Source organism: Cervus elaphus, chromosome 12, assembly GCF_910594005.1.
Source record: "Cervus elaphus chromosome 12, mCerEla1.1, whole genome shotgun sequence".
NCBI classification, from domain to species: Eukaryota; Metazoa; Chordata; class Mammalia; order Artiodactyla; family Cervidae; genus Cervus; species Cervus elaphus.
In genome coordinates, this window is record NC_057826.1 from 51,267,794 (window position 1) to 51,282,905 (window position 15,112).

Here is a 15,112-nt window from a genome sequence, read left to right on the forward strand (position 1 = left end):
TGACTAATGAATTCAAATGTCACTATCTTTGTCTCAGATTGACAGACATATAGATGGGGAAGTCACTTCTAACAGTGTCACAGGCAAAGTCACTGAACTAAGCCTTTCACTAGGACTTGGGCTGTCTTGCAGAGGGATCATGGAAATGGCATGATTTCTACATTTTATACACAACAAACATACATGTTCAGTTCAGTTCAGTTCAGTCGCTCAGTCGTGTCCGACTCTTTGCGACCCCATGAATCGCAGCACGCCAGGCCTCCCTGTCCATCACCAACTCCTGGAGTTTACTCAAACTCATGCCCATCGAGTCGGTGATGCCATCCAGCCATCTCATCCTCTGTCTTCCCCTCCTCCTCCTGCCCAAAGCCCTCCCAGCATCAGGGTCTTTTCCAATGAGTCAACTCTTCGCATGAGGTGGCCAAAGTACTGGAGTTTCCCCTCTGACATTCTGATCCTCGGTATTAAGTTTATGTCTGACTCAAGTGTTAGTCGCTCAGTCCTGTCCAACTCTTTGCAACCCCATGGACTGTAGCCTGCCAAGGCTCCTCTGTCTATGGAATTCTCCAGGCAAGAATATTGGAGTGGGTAGCCATTCCCTTCTCCAAGGGATCTTCCTAACCCAGGGATCGATCCCAGGTGTCCTGCATTGCAGGCAGATTCTTTACCGTCTAAGCCACCAGGGAAGTCTGACTCAAAGGACCCTGTTAAATTACAGCCATGTAAAAAAAAAAAAAAAAAGTCCTGTACCTTACTTCACCTTCCCCCACCCCACCGAAGTTCTATACCTTTTGTACTATTTAAAGCCACTTCTTAAAAGCTTTAACTTGATTGTGGTTTCTGCTGAAAATGTAACAGCTTTTTAAAAATCATTTTTAAAAATAAAAGTGTTACATATACTTGCCAAATACTTACACATAAACATACTTCAAACTCTCCAACAGATCAAGCATTTGCAAACGAAATTTAAAATATGACAAAATCAGAGTTTTGAAACAGTAACTCTTTCCTTCAGTCTTTAGCAAGTAAAACTTAGGCACTTAAGAGTTAAAACTCTGGGCCAGAAGGCCCCATATGAATTCAGAGAAAGCTGAGCCGTGTATGCAGGAAATCTCTGAAGAATGAGGAAGACAGGCACATGCTGTCATGTGGCTTTCTGTGAATATGCAGGTAGTTCTGACAACGGGGACTGAGTACTAATCCTTTGTGATATGTTTCTATCTCTGCTGGATTAAGCCTTCCAGAGAAACTGACTCGCATTCCCTGATGCACATGTGTCTTTGCTAAAAGCCAAATCCAAACGGGTACTTTTATCCCTAGACAGGGAAATTATGTCAAATTGGAGAAGAAACAGATTTTTCATATACAAGATCAGTGGATGGCTTTGATTTTTAGACCAAGTTCTCTCTCTTGAATTCTCCTACTACACAGCCATGCACAGAAGATCTCAATTTAAGGCAGCATACTCTTTATTTTTTTTGGTAATTATTGGTGACCAACTAAAACTTTGGACAAAATAATTGAACAGTAAGAGAAATTGCTTCCTAATTTTACTTATCCAGGAGGTCAAATACTGAATAAATTCTCACCCAACAAAAGATGATGCTGTTAAAATCAGCAACACAAATATTTTTCTCTTTTTTGGGGTCTTTCCTAATCTAATCTCCATCACTTTTGTGAACAACGGAATATACTTGTTTTTGAGGATTTGTGGAGTTATGTGAAATCAAGGATGAAGACAAAGGTAACTGGCCATTCAGCTAATTATTCTCAGTTGAGATAATGCCCCTCTAAGATTCTAGAATTAACTACATTTTTTCAATATAAAGTTGTTAGAGAGTTTCTAGGACCTTGAGATAAGATATATCTAATCAAAATCCTTCTCTTAAGTTTCTCAGTGTGGGTTAAGTCATTTAATATCAGCAAGAAAAAGAATCCATCTTATCTTACTAACAGGTTAGACTATGATCAAGAGAATTTCTTAAAAACTTTTATTCTGACAATAGACATATGTCCCTTATATAATTCTGGATAATACTAGACCAAAAAAAAAGTGTCATCTGACTCACAGAACTGCAGCTAATCTTTTCCAGCGATCAACCTCACTCTAGATACCAATTCCTTTTTTCCCCTTAACAAGAGCAATTGTGCCACATTTAGGTTACGTCTTCCTTTGCTCACAGTTGAGAGCAATGGGGTCAGCTCTTTGCTTTCATCATTCAAGGTCTGTTTTTGACAACAACAGAAAAGAACATCTTTAAAACCAAAGCAAATCTGTAGATCTTATCTAGTTTCTGCTTTACCAAAAACATCAAAATTACTCTAACTGCGTTTTATGAAATGACCTTACCTTACACCATTACCTCAAAATTCTCACACCTAAGCCCAAGAGATAAGCACTTTATTTTACAGCCCTCTTAACTTTGTACGTGCCTATGCACACCTCAAATTATAGTCATTCTATGATTTTGGTAATTCAATTTGCAAGATTTTATTTTTCAGTGGATAATCGAAATGTTATAAAAATGAACAAACCTGGTGATTCAATCACTAGTTCAAAGACAGAAAAATCCATTGACACAGTATGTGTGTGCTAAGTTGCTTCAGTTGTGTCAGACTCTTTATGACTCTATGGACTAGCCCACCAGGCTCCTCTGTCCATGAGATTCTCCAGGCAAGAATACTAGAGTGGGTTGCCATTTCCTCCTCTAGGGGGAATCTTCCCGACCCAGGGATCGAACCTGCGTCTCTTATGTTTCCTGCATTATAGGTAGGTTCTTTACCACCAGACTAACCTGGGAAGCCCCACAGAAATCTATTTGTTCTATATGATTTCTTATGAGTCTGGTCCATTGCATGCTTAGCACATAGCATCACAGTTCCCTGAATAAATCAATCAAAACATTCTGTTTGTCTCAGAATCCTCTTTAAAGGGCCAAAATCTCCTGCCTAAAAAGTCAGCAACTGAGTGCAAATTCCAACTGCACAATTTCTCTGACTCCTTAAGAGTGCTATAACCCGCTGAAGATGTGCAGAAGTAGGTAGAAATAACAAGAATCCAGGTTAAGTCATCACAGATCATCAGGCAAAGGAACCTATTGTTTCTTTCCATTAGCCTGGTTTTGGTGAAGATCAGTTACTGTTCACTGGATATTAGATCATGTTGTTTAAGAAATATTCCCTAAGAAATTGTTTGGATTCATGGCAAAAAAAAAAAAAAAGGAAATAACTTGTAACTTTAAACCTTGAAAATACATTTGCTTTCCTCTATATTAAGCCATTGAAGGCTAAGATGATAACACACGCATAGCCACAGAAACACAGACTGGGGACACCAAAAATGTGCTCTACAGATCATTTCAGTGGGTGACGATGGTTAAGACCCTTCCCTCACAGCCTGGACCCCTACTCGACCTTTGCACTGTTTCCCACTTTACAAAGTCACCATAGAATTAACAGGGAGAATGGAGTTCTGGGCAAGAGATCAAGGAAGGCTCTGGTTTTTATTAAAAATCACAAGCAAATTATTTAGACTTGCCAGAAGCAGAAGTGTAGATGTTGTCATACTAATCATTTTAAGACTTTAGGATCTTGAAGGATTAGTGACCAATTCCTAGAAGACAAATTCTACTAGGTTTCCACCTCCAATTTCCAGAATCTAGCCAATAGCATCTAAGCAACAGATACGGCAAGTTCTAAGCCTCTGAATACAGCAGTGCTGTATTTCTGGATTACAGGCCAATGGTAATTTTTCTTTAAAAAATTCTCTTTTATAATGTTCCTCTAAGACAATCCACTCAGCCAGACAAAGACCCCAAGGAATTTTTTTCTGACTATCTAAATGCATGTTCTTTAAACTTGCTTATTAAAGAAACATTTCCATTCTTTTTTTTTTTTTTCCATTCTTAGTTATAATATATAACATCACTTAGACAATAGATAACAATACGCATTGATAGCTGAAGCACAGTTGTTTTTTATGTCTGTTCCCAAGGGGAGAAAGCAGGAGCGTGTAGCTCTTTCCTCACTGGAAAGGGAAATACAGAAAAAGGCAGCAGAACCTTGAGGATATTAAGCGGTCGTGAGACAGGAGGAAAATAGAGGCTCCAGACCAAGCTTAGAGATCATTAGATTTATTTTAAGAAGGTCTGACATCTAAGCATCAATTCCCAGACCATAACACCTAATAAATGTCACATATCTCTGCAAGAAAAAAAAAATGTATATCTTGGGGGTTTACTTTGAAACTATCTATTTTTACGTAAGTCATACACTAGGGGTGGGGTAAGAATCTTTTCACAGCCGTTAAAAGATAGCAAGATAAGGTTCACAGCACTCTCCTTCCTATTCCATTTTCAGTTTCTGCTCCTCTAATCCAAGGAGCTTCTTTTGCCTGCAGACAAACATTTCAGATGACATTTTATGACTGTCCTGCACAGACTCCTATCAGCTAGCCAGCACTTAGCAATGTGTGTCTCTGTCATTTAAAAGAGCCTGAGTGAGCATGATGACACTATCGTTGGCATATGTGAATCTTTCTAATTTGCAGTAAAAATGTACCATTCACACACTTTGGTACTTTGGAACGGCAAGGTTTTGAAATCTACTTCACAAGCAATGGCAGCACATTTCACATCAGATAGAAACATACTGATTGCTAACAGCTGCTACAGGCACATCTCACTGTCAGAGCCAGAGCTCAGAATAGCAGGTCCTTTTTAATGCCATTGGTTGCTACCATCTTAAATCATCATAATACACACACACACACACACACACATACACACATTCCACACGCTCACACATGGGGGTCTCTCCAGCTATAAGTTTCACCATCACTAGCTGGGAACCTGCACCACCAGGCAGGCCAAGACGGTACATAGAAGCCACAAGCACACTTCATCTTGTTACATCAGCTTTCCTGTATATGAATTAAGGATGGCAGCGAACCAACCCCCCTCTTTTTTTTAAATTTATTTTTTATTTTTTTACAAATTCATTACTTAATTTATTACTGAGTAGCTATTATGTGCAAGTAAAACATTGCTGGGTTGAGTTGACTTTTTTTTCATTTATTTTTATTAGTTGGAGGCTAATTACTTTACAATATTGTAGTGGTTTTTGTCATACATTGACATGAATCAGCCATGGATTTACATGTAAAGGGAGAAGAAAGAAAAGTCTCATCTTGAAAGTAAAGTGGAGAGGCTCACTTTGCAAACTCTAGAGGATGGGATTGAATTCCTGCCCTGTTACTTACTAGCTTTGTGAACCTGGGCGGCTTTTTAAAATCTCTCTGTGCTCTATTTTCCTCACCTTTAAAATGAGCCCTACCTCCTTACTGGGTTTCCCTGATGGCTCAGCAGTAAAGAATCCGCCTGCAATGCAGGAGATACAGGTTCGACCCCTGGGTTGGGAAGATTCCCTGGAGAAGGAAATGGCAACCAGCTCCAGTATGCTTGCCTGGGAAATCCCATGCACAGAGGGGCTGGACGCGCTATAGTCCACGGGGTCGCAGAGTCAGACACAGCCGAGCACCGCCTAGACACACACATCCTTATTACAGGGTAACCAGTGCTCATAGAGTAAGTGCATAATACACGTGTGCTTAGTCGCTCAGTCCTGTCTGACTCTTGGTGACCCCATGGACTGTAGCCCACCAGGCTCCTCTGTCCATGGAGATTCTCCAGGCAAGAACACTGGAGTGGGTTGCCATGCCCTCCTCCAGGGGATCTTCCCAACCCAGGGGTCAAACCCAGGTCTCCTGTATTGAAGGTGGATTCTTTACCATCTGAGCCACCAGGGAAGCCCATGAATACTGGAGTGGGTAGCCTATCCGTTCTCCAGGGGATCCTCCCAACCCAGAAATTGAACCGGGTCTCCCACCTTGCAGGCCGATTCCTTACCAGCTGAGCTGCCAGGGAAGACCAAGTGCATAGTACGTACTAAGTGCTTAAAAAATATTAGCTATTGTCGTCATCATCATCATCATCATCTATCTTTCAAGGACAGTAGCATTTGGCAAGGGCTGCTCCTGGAATTGCAGGAGTGAGCAGAAGAGGGATAGGTCATTATATTCCTTTTCAGATACAGACAGTGAGTTCAGCAGCGTTATTTCTACTGCAGAGGCCTCATATGAGATGTAACACCAAGCAGGTACAAAATGTGGTGGAAAGAAACCATTGGGATCAAGCAGCTCCCCCACCTTCTAGGGAAAGCCCACAGCAAGGCTGGCGTCACGAAGAGATGGGAAGCAGAGGAAAGGACACAGCTGCTGGGTTAGGAGGCTGCGAAACTTACCAGATATGTGTGAAAGTTTCTGAACCTCTTCTCCAGGGCTCAGCTTCCCTCTTAGGGAACAATGTGGATATCCCCTGCCTCAAGGTGCAGTGTTGTACTGGATAATCTTCCAGATCCTGTCCTGCTATATTTCACGGCGATATGACGACTTAAGAGTGAGTTGAACCCTTGTTTCCCTAACAGTTGGGACATCTTAAATGGCAAAACCCGGCAGGTGTCATCTAAGGTGTCAGGAGAAGTAGACACAGAATGTGGAAGAGAACTCCATCTGGCAACTAGTTTGTCCATGTTAATGGCATTTGGTTCAGGAAAGGGAGTGCGCTGAAATGTTCTCACCAAGGTCCAGAGTAAAAGCTCTGGCAGAATACCCACTGGAGCTAGAACACTCTGCTTCTATACACCTGCCCCTCTTTTTCTGGCCTTATTATTTATTTTTTAATAAGGTTTATTACTATCAATCAAAGAGAATTCCTTTCAATATCGCACCTATCATACAGAAGAGACAGGACAACAAAATGCAAACACGATGTGGATGGAAAATATTTTTTTCCCTTCATAGTAAACAATTTCAATTGAATGTCCCAGGGCAGAACTAGGATGCTTTAATTTTTCTCTCTCTTTCATTGTTGTTGTTCAGTTGCTAAGCTACATCTGACTCTTTGTGACTGACTCCATGGACTGCAGCACACCAGGCTTCCCTGTCCTTCACTGTCTCCCAGAGTTTGCTCAAACTCAGCTCCATTGAATCGGTGATGCCATCCAACCATCTCATTCGCTATCGTCCCCTTCAATCTTTTTCAGCATCAGGGTCTTTTTCAGTGAGTTGGCTCTGTATCAAGTGGCCAAAGTATTGGAGCTTCCAATGTACTTCCAATGTACTTCCAAAGTATTTAGTCCTTCCAATGAATATTTGGGGTTGATTTCCTTTAGGACTGACTGGTTTGATCTCCTTTTATGGAAGGCCACAATAGGTGTGCTTTTGCTTTAAATCCTTAGAGGCAAAGACTATATGACATCAGTAATGCACATCGACTTCCCATTGTTACTTATTTTTCAAAACAAAACTATCTCTATCAGTGAAGCATTTTAGGACCTCAAGCTATATGCTTCCCAGTAACAATTTTCTTAGTCAAGGACTAAGTCCAATGCCATGTCAGGGACCATCAGGACACAGAGAAGTAACTTCGGAAGCAAGGTCTGGCTGTAACATCAAAATGTACTCATCAGACAAAAAGAGACTTCCCTGTGAGATGTAGTCTAGTGCTGAAGGAAAATCAACCTAACTACTTACCATTTCCTGCCCTGATCTTGCCTTTCTTGTTATTTAAAGGGACTGAAAGCAGTCATAGGCTTCCCTGGTGGCTCACTGGTACAGAATCCTGCCAGGACAGGAGACGCGGGTTCGATCCCTGGGTTGAGAAGATCCCCTGAAGAAGGAGATGGCAACCCCCTCAAGTAGTCTTGCCTGGGAAATTCCATGGACAGAGAAGCCTGGCGGGCTACAGCCTATGGGGCTGCAAAAGAGGCGGACGTGACTTAGTGACTAAACAACAAGTCACTGAAAGCAATTCCCAAAAATATAGAGCTCAAAAAAATTAAGGCTTAGAAAAAAAATCATTTGCATAAGTGCACAGATGTTCAAATTGAAATTCTGAATGGGACAGGATTTTTTCAGGTGCATATCCTTGGTAACTTTGTTTAAAAAATCAGTCACACCTCAAACATAACCACCAATAATCAGAAAGATGGCTAGCACTTATGAGGAATTATTATTTGTTTAAAATATTTTGAAAATATGTCACAAGTATAAGCTTGACCAGGTCCTTACCCATCCCCACTCTCTAAAATAAACAAACAACTTTTCTATTAAAGTCAATTTCCTGTTCTTGGAATTAGCTTTTTGAGTTGTCAGTTAGACAAGATGAACTGATAATTTACCAAAGCAGGTAACTCTACCAGAGAAATATCCAAATGTTTCTTTAGAGTGAATTACTTCATCTATGAAAGAGCAATCCTTTCCCATCTTTTGGTCTATTAAGCTAAATGGTGCTCAAGAGGGAACACTTCATTGCCCAATTAGACAGGACAGTTCATTTTAAAGTGAATTTATTATTTTCCTTTCTTTCCTCATTCCTTTCCTTCTTGACTTCTGGACATTACTAATTCATTTCAAAGAATGTTTTCTCAGGGCATAATTTTACAAATATTCTTTGAGAACCTGTATCAAAGTTCAGTGCACTTTGCAAAAACATAATGCTATCTATAAGGCAGGGAGTTCTCAGGCATAGTGAATGAGAGCAATGATTATAAAAGGTCTGAGTGACTTTTATGTTGTGTCATTCCAGGGGCTTTCCTTAAAGGGGCTTTCAGGAAGAGACTAAAATGGAGAAAACCAAACCCTGAAAGCAGTCTTTCAAACTCTGAAAAGCTGCCTTTTCTCTGAAAGCTGCCTTTGGTCTAACCTATGTCAAAGGGTCAAAGGGTTGGGGAACCCTCAGCCCCACCAGACACCACACTTCTTCACTCCTCTCCTAACCTGATAAATAGCTATGTTGCTTCTCCAGCCCTACTGACTTTACCAGGCCCATGTTCTATTTAGCTAAAACCGAGAGATGGGGAGGTAAGAGAGGATGATACAGGAAAATGCTGAAAACCCTGAAGGTCAACTAATGAACTCCCTGAACTCATGATGTATTTTATTTTACCTCTTTTTTTAACCTTTTTCAGCAGAACATTTTTTGTTTTTTATTTTAACTGTAACCAAAGGCTCTTCAAATATCTTGATATCAGTGATATCAATGAATTCAAAGAAACAAATTCTTCCAGTTTTTTTCATGATTCAGATCATTAGTGCTTAATACATTTAACACACCCAAGATCTGTACATTTGCAATGTGCTCTCTCTGACCCATCCCTATTTGCACTGTAGCTTGGTTCTCTGACCTCTTAATCTACAGGCCCCCATTTCAACTGCTTTTAAAGGCACAAGTTAAAATAGGCAACATGATGTATTTTAACATTCTAGGGATTAAAATTTGTATTCATTGTTATTTGAATTAATGTTTGGCCAGTCTGTGGAGAGAATAATTGCTAAATGGGGGTGGGGGTGGGAGTGGGGAGATGAGCCACAAAGACTTTAGCAGTGGGCTTAGAGGGCCAAAGGGTCTGAGATCACAAGGGGTAGATGTAAGAATGAACAGTTCGTCTAGGATTGCTGCCATATTTCATGCCCCTGTGGCTATTTTCCTCCATCTGCAACAAGTCAAAACAATCCCTGGGTGAAAGGCACAGGGACAAGAAAATCAGTAACAGTTCTACATATTATCCAGTAAGTAGCATTTGAGAAACCTTACAAAAAAGAAACTTGAAGAAAGTCCATTTTTATACTCCCAAACACTGAACTGTGAAACAAGACAAAATATGGGTAGGACTTCTCATGGAGAAAACGTCATTGCCAAACCTCCCATTTTCCATCAAATTCCCCAGGGTGCTCTTGTCCTGAAGCCCATGCTGAGTAAGGAGGTGAGGTTCGCCCAGCCCGGAACCAGGGAGCTCTGCACTGCCTAGCAGGAAAAGCGCCAAGCGGCTCCACAGTGCTTGAGAACCTAACTCTGCTTCCTCTTAGTGATTTCTCAACTGGTGCTGCAGTCAGAATTCTGTGATCACCATCGGGTTATGACAGTGGGAATCATCATTCTGAGGTCTTCCCAGGCAGGAGTTTCCCTTCTATTTTCCCTCCATTCGGCTTCCCACCCTCGCTGCTTGCTATCCAGCTGTGTTAGTCTGTGGAATAGTAATTCTGACACAAATGAAAACATGTGCGATCGAGGTGAGGCGGTTGTCGGGACAACGGACACACACTGGATGTGTGGAGGTGCTCCCGTGCTGTGACAGAGGATGGCTTTTGACCACCCTTTGTTTCTATTGTGACCATCATGTGTGCGTGCTCAGTGGTGAGCCCCACAAGGCTCCTCTGTCCATGGGATTTTTCAGGCGAGAATACTGCATTGGGCTGCCATTTCCTACTCCAGCGGATCTTCCCAACCCAGGGACTGAACCCCTGTCTCCTGTGTCTCCTGCATTGGCAAGCAGATTCTTTACCATTGAGCCACATGGGAAGCCCCTTTGGACCATTAGCTACATATTAATTTTTTGGAAGAAGACAATTAGCCACCAATGTTTTCTTCCAGCAAAGTCACTGGCACCAGCCTAGAATGAGGACTGATAGTCAAAGTATTATGCTATCATTATCACAGACCACTTTGAACTCCTTTGGCAACTGCTCTTATTGCCAACGGGATGAGAAAGACAACTTGTCACTTAAGAGTCGCTTTTTTTTTTTTTAAAGGTGCACAGTCTGGCTTGGTCTCTTTATTCATCCCAGTAACTACTGGCTGTTTTTAAAAATAAAATGTGCTTTTTCAGAGGAACAATGGTCACTATGGAGAATATTCAAACTTTGCCAGAGGAATGGAAAGTGGTTCCAGAAAAGAAATCACATATTAGTTTTTGGCCGTGACAGTGTTTTTGGCACAGAGGTTTAGCCTCCCCGGTCGACTGCTCTGAAGGGGCAAAGTTCACGTGGAAGCATACCTTCTAGTACATTTGTTAAAATAAAATCAGCCTCATTACCTAATAATCTAAATGACTTTGGGAGGAACTTCTGAGTCGCCTACTTCCTCCTCCTTAAGTTACTGTTCAATTCGTGCGGACTTTGTGGAAATTTTGATTTCATGACCCATCACTGCTGCATTAAAATATGCTTTCTGATGTCATGTTCTGAAATAAACTAAGTTGTTTGCAACAACTACCTACACACAAATTAGAAAATTATATGACGAGGGGTTCAATACAGCCTGCAGCAGGGACCCAGATTATTACTGGAAGTCGCCATCGGCATGGTTTCTGGTTTCACAGTAAAAGAAGACGACTTGAAAGTACTCAGTGGTTTTGATTCTCTTCTGAAATGAAAACATTCAGTGAGTGCATAGCACTGGGTTGTCATTAATGTCAGCCATGCGAAAACACTGTCTCCATGAACACAACAGTCACTCCCCATCCAGACCATGACTTTCCACTCTCTGGTATTTTGGACATTGTGCTGGTACTTTTCCAAAAGAGAATCTTTGGGCAATCCAGTCTAGGTACTCGAACAATATAACACTCTTCAATGAACAGGTGGCCTGAATTTGCTGAAGTTACTCAATAATTTCCATGAGAGAACATGTTCCTTTCTGAGAAATACTGAGAGTGAGTGATGAAATCCTCAAACTTTGAAAGGCAAGAAGTATAAATACTACATTTAAAGGTGCACAGGATGGGAATTCCTTGTCAGTCCAGTGGTTAGGACTCCATGCTTCCACTGCAAGGGGCACAGATTCGATCCCTAGTTGGGGAAATAAGATCCCACAAGCTGTGCAGTGCAGAAAAAGAAAAAAAGAAGGTACATAGGGTTGGTTCAAAATAATTTAGTGGATAAAAATCAGATTTTATCAAATACCAGGATATCTGGTCGCTTTAAATTGTTCCCATTGAACTTCTTAGTAAGTATGGTTGCATAGTCTTATTGATCATAGCAGAAAACTCTGGCATTCTTGATATGGTTGATGATGTATAGTATCTTTTATGTACAGTGTCTGTTGCCTGAGTATATTGTAAATAAGCAACAAAAACATGATGCTTCATCTCAAAGTTATGAGGAATGAGGAATTAAGCATGTTGTATAGGGGGGATTTAACAGTACATTAAAAAACAGTTGCCACCTATTTTTTTTCCTCTATGCAATCAAGTTGGGCACAAGAGAGAAGAAAATAAACTTATTTTCTGAGGCTTGAGAGTGTTAGGAAGTGGTATTCACTATCATATCATCAGTGTATTTTGCTTTTGTTATTCCCACCCCTCCACGCATTGCCCATGAATTAATTTAAGAAACAAGGAAGGCATCATGGACTAGGCAAAATTTATAATCTATGTATCAATAGTTTCTTCCTATAGTGCTCATCAAAAAGACATAAAAAATTGTTTTGGGCTATAGAATCATATCTGGAAAATATCAATAGACATGTTATCAGTTATCAATCCTCTTCATCTGAACATTAAGGAGATTAAAGTTACTGTAGGCATATAATAAACTTTCACTGGAAAAGAATCTTTCTTGACATCATTTGTTTTCCTTAAGGATAGTCAGAAAAAAGATGTAAATGGAGGTAAATATTATCATGTAAATGGTGACTCTCAAAAGAGATGAAGGAATCTAAATAGCGCTGTCTTCATTCTGAAACAATAACAGTTTAATGGCTGAACTCACAACTTAATATTATACCAAACACAGGCTTATAAAAATAAGTTTTCAGCTGTGTGAAATCATTACCACACTTACAGAAAACAAGAGGAGCACTGTGCAGAACCACAATGGTTTTGCTGCTCTTTCTGCCAATTTAGTTTGTGCAAAAGATGTGCTGTGTGGACCACTTATTCTTTATCACACCAAACCAACACCTTTAGAAGAAGATAAGACAGCTATGAATCAAGTTGCATCTTTCAGATTTCTACAAGATGTCTCAGGGTTCCATAGTGATATCGATTGAGTGACAACTATAGCTACACAAGGCATGTATAAACATTAATACACCTTTGTAGAATAGATCGATGAACATTTATCTTCAGCATTTGGAAATTACTGGTAAGAGTGATTCAGTGCCCTTGCCCTTTGCCTTGATAATCTCATATCTTTTAAGCAAAAGGAAATAAATACTGCATAAGAGCCTTACCACACTGACCTCAATGTGGAGTAAAATGACAGATACCAAGGAAGTGGAAGCCAGGCATTTACACAAGTGATTCTGATGGTTTGGCTCCTTCTGGTCTCTGCTCAGTTCCTACATCATGGTCAGCAGATGTGACAGACTTAATTAAAACCTACTATTTCTAAGGTTTAAGATATTAAAGATGATTTGGGTATATGAAAAGTCATCTCTGTTCTCATTTCATTAACAGTCTCCATAAGAGTCCATCATACTAACTGTTCCATACTAACATTTCCTTCCTCTGGAAGGAAAGTTAGAAAACCTTGAATAATTTCTCTTACTGCCCTTGTAATTACACCTCACCGGCAACCTTCCTTGTCTGAAACTCTTTCTCTGGATTAGACAATAAAAGTATGATTCTCCTCTTGTGAATCATAGTTTTTGTTTTGTTTAGTGTGCTCTAAGGAATTAAATTTAACCTTTCAGACAGAATTCCAGGCCTGTAAAGACCTCTGAGATCACCCAGTCACACCCCTGACTTTTTAGCCAAGACAACTTGGGCTCAGAGAGGTACAGCGACTGTCCGGAGATTCCCAAGTTGGTGAGAGACACAGGAGAGATTTCCTATCCACATCTTCTCAGTCTCCAGCCATCCTTCCCACTAGGTTGACCCTTACCTCCTCATTTCACAGATGAAAAAACAGAAGCGGTATCAACAGAAATCACTCACTTGGGAGAAGTGAGCAGAGGTTAACTTATCAGAGTGGCTGGTGGAGGTCTTGGCAGCCACAGTAGGCCTGACCTTGATGACATGAAACGCAGGACAGGTCATGGTTCACGGTGGTGGGAAGGGAGATGCAGAGGGCTTTGGAATCACAGGCACAACAGCAGGCAGCTGGGGGTGGAAAGAGTTATCGAGGGGGAGAAGGTCCTGGCAGATTGAAAAAAATTATGGTCTTATCAAAGAGGAAAATTATATTGAAAGAAAACTGTGTCCACTGGACATTTTCTCCCAGTCTCAGTCCTGGCCACCATGCACTGTAGATGTACCTGCTGCTGCTGCTGCTGAGTCGCTCAGTCGTGTCCGACTCTGTGCGACCCCATAGACGGCAGCCCACCAGGCTCCCCCATCCCTGGGATTCTCCAGGCAAGAACACTGGAGTGGGTTGCCATTTCCTTCTCCAATGCATGAAAGTGAAAAGTGAAAGTGAAGTCGCTCAGTTGTGTCCGAGTCTTACCGATCCCATGGACTGCAGCCCACCAGGCTCCTCCATCCATGGGATTTTCCAGGCAAGAGTACTGGAGTGGGGTGCCATTGCCTTCTCCGGTAGACGTACCTAGAGATACAGAAACTTAACTCGCCTTTACCACTCCCTGGAAGGCTAGGTAATTATTAGCTGTCTCCACTCTCCATATGTTGAGAATGAAAGGTATACACAACAGGGACCAGTCTTTCCTCCTCATCCAGTACCCCTAGTGCCTAGTTTCATGCTTGACACACATAGAAATGAACAGATTAGAGAATTTCATCTCCTGCTTCTAGAGGGAATGAAAGGGTTGTTAAAGCTATCCTAGACAGTTCTAGGCATTTCCTTCATGGAAACAAGAAGAGAACCAAAATAAATGAAAGAATTCCTAATTTATCATAAAAACAAAACAAACATAAATCACTTGGGGAAAGCAAGTGATTCTTTTCTGAACTACATTTACTACATTTGCCACCCAAAGTTGTCAAAGGAACTTACAGGATTAAAAAAAAAGGCCAGGGTTAGGGGTGGGGAGGCAAGGAGGACTCTAAGGATGAGAAGTGTAGTAATACTTCTCTAATATCATAGGCTGGTTCACAGGTGGTCAGCACATGGATGGCCTGTGTGGGCTGTCAGAGGGCAAGAAGTAGCTTTAGAGATAGAAATCTGGACCCAAAAGCTGAGCAGGCCACTTATTAACTCAGTGACCACAGGCAAGTTATTTAACCTCCCGTCCTCCATTGTGTAATCTGTACCTCAGAGGTAGTAGTAATGACTTCACAAGGTTGTTAGAAGGCTCAATGTAAGAAGATATGTAAA

At 41.1% G+C, this 15,112-nt stretch overlaps 1 protein-coding gene across 8 annotated transcripts in view; it reads right to left on the bottom strand.

The window, feature by feature from the left end:
- RORA (RAR related orphan receptor A) overlaps positions 1 to 15,112 on the bottom strand; it is a 779,268-nt gene that overhangs the window by 54,222 nt on the left and 709,934 nt on the right. The window contains exon 1 of one of the 8 annotated variants that reach the window (XM_043918830.1): positions 12,680 to 12,698. The exons of the other annotated variants lie outside the window; for them this stretch is intronic. The gene's annotated coding sequence lies outside the window, so the exon portion shown is untranslated. Of the gene's footprint in view, positions 1 to 12,679; positions 12,699 to 15,112 lie in introns of those variants that run through there. 8 annotated transcript variants of the gene reach the window in all.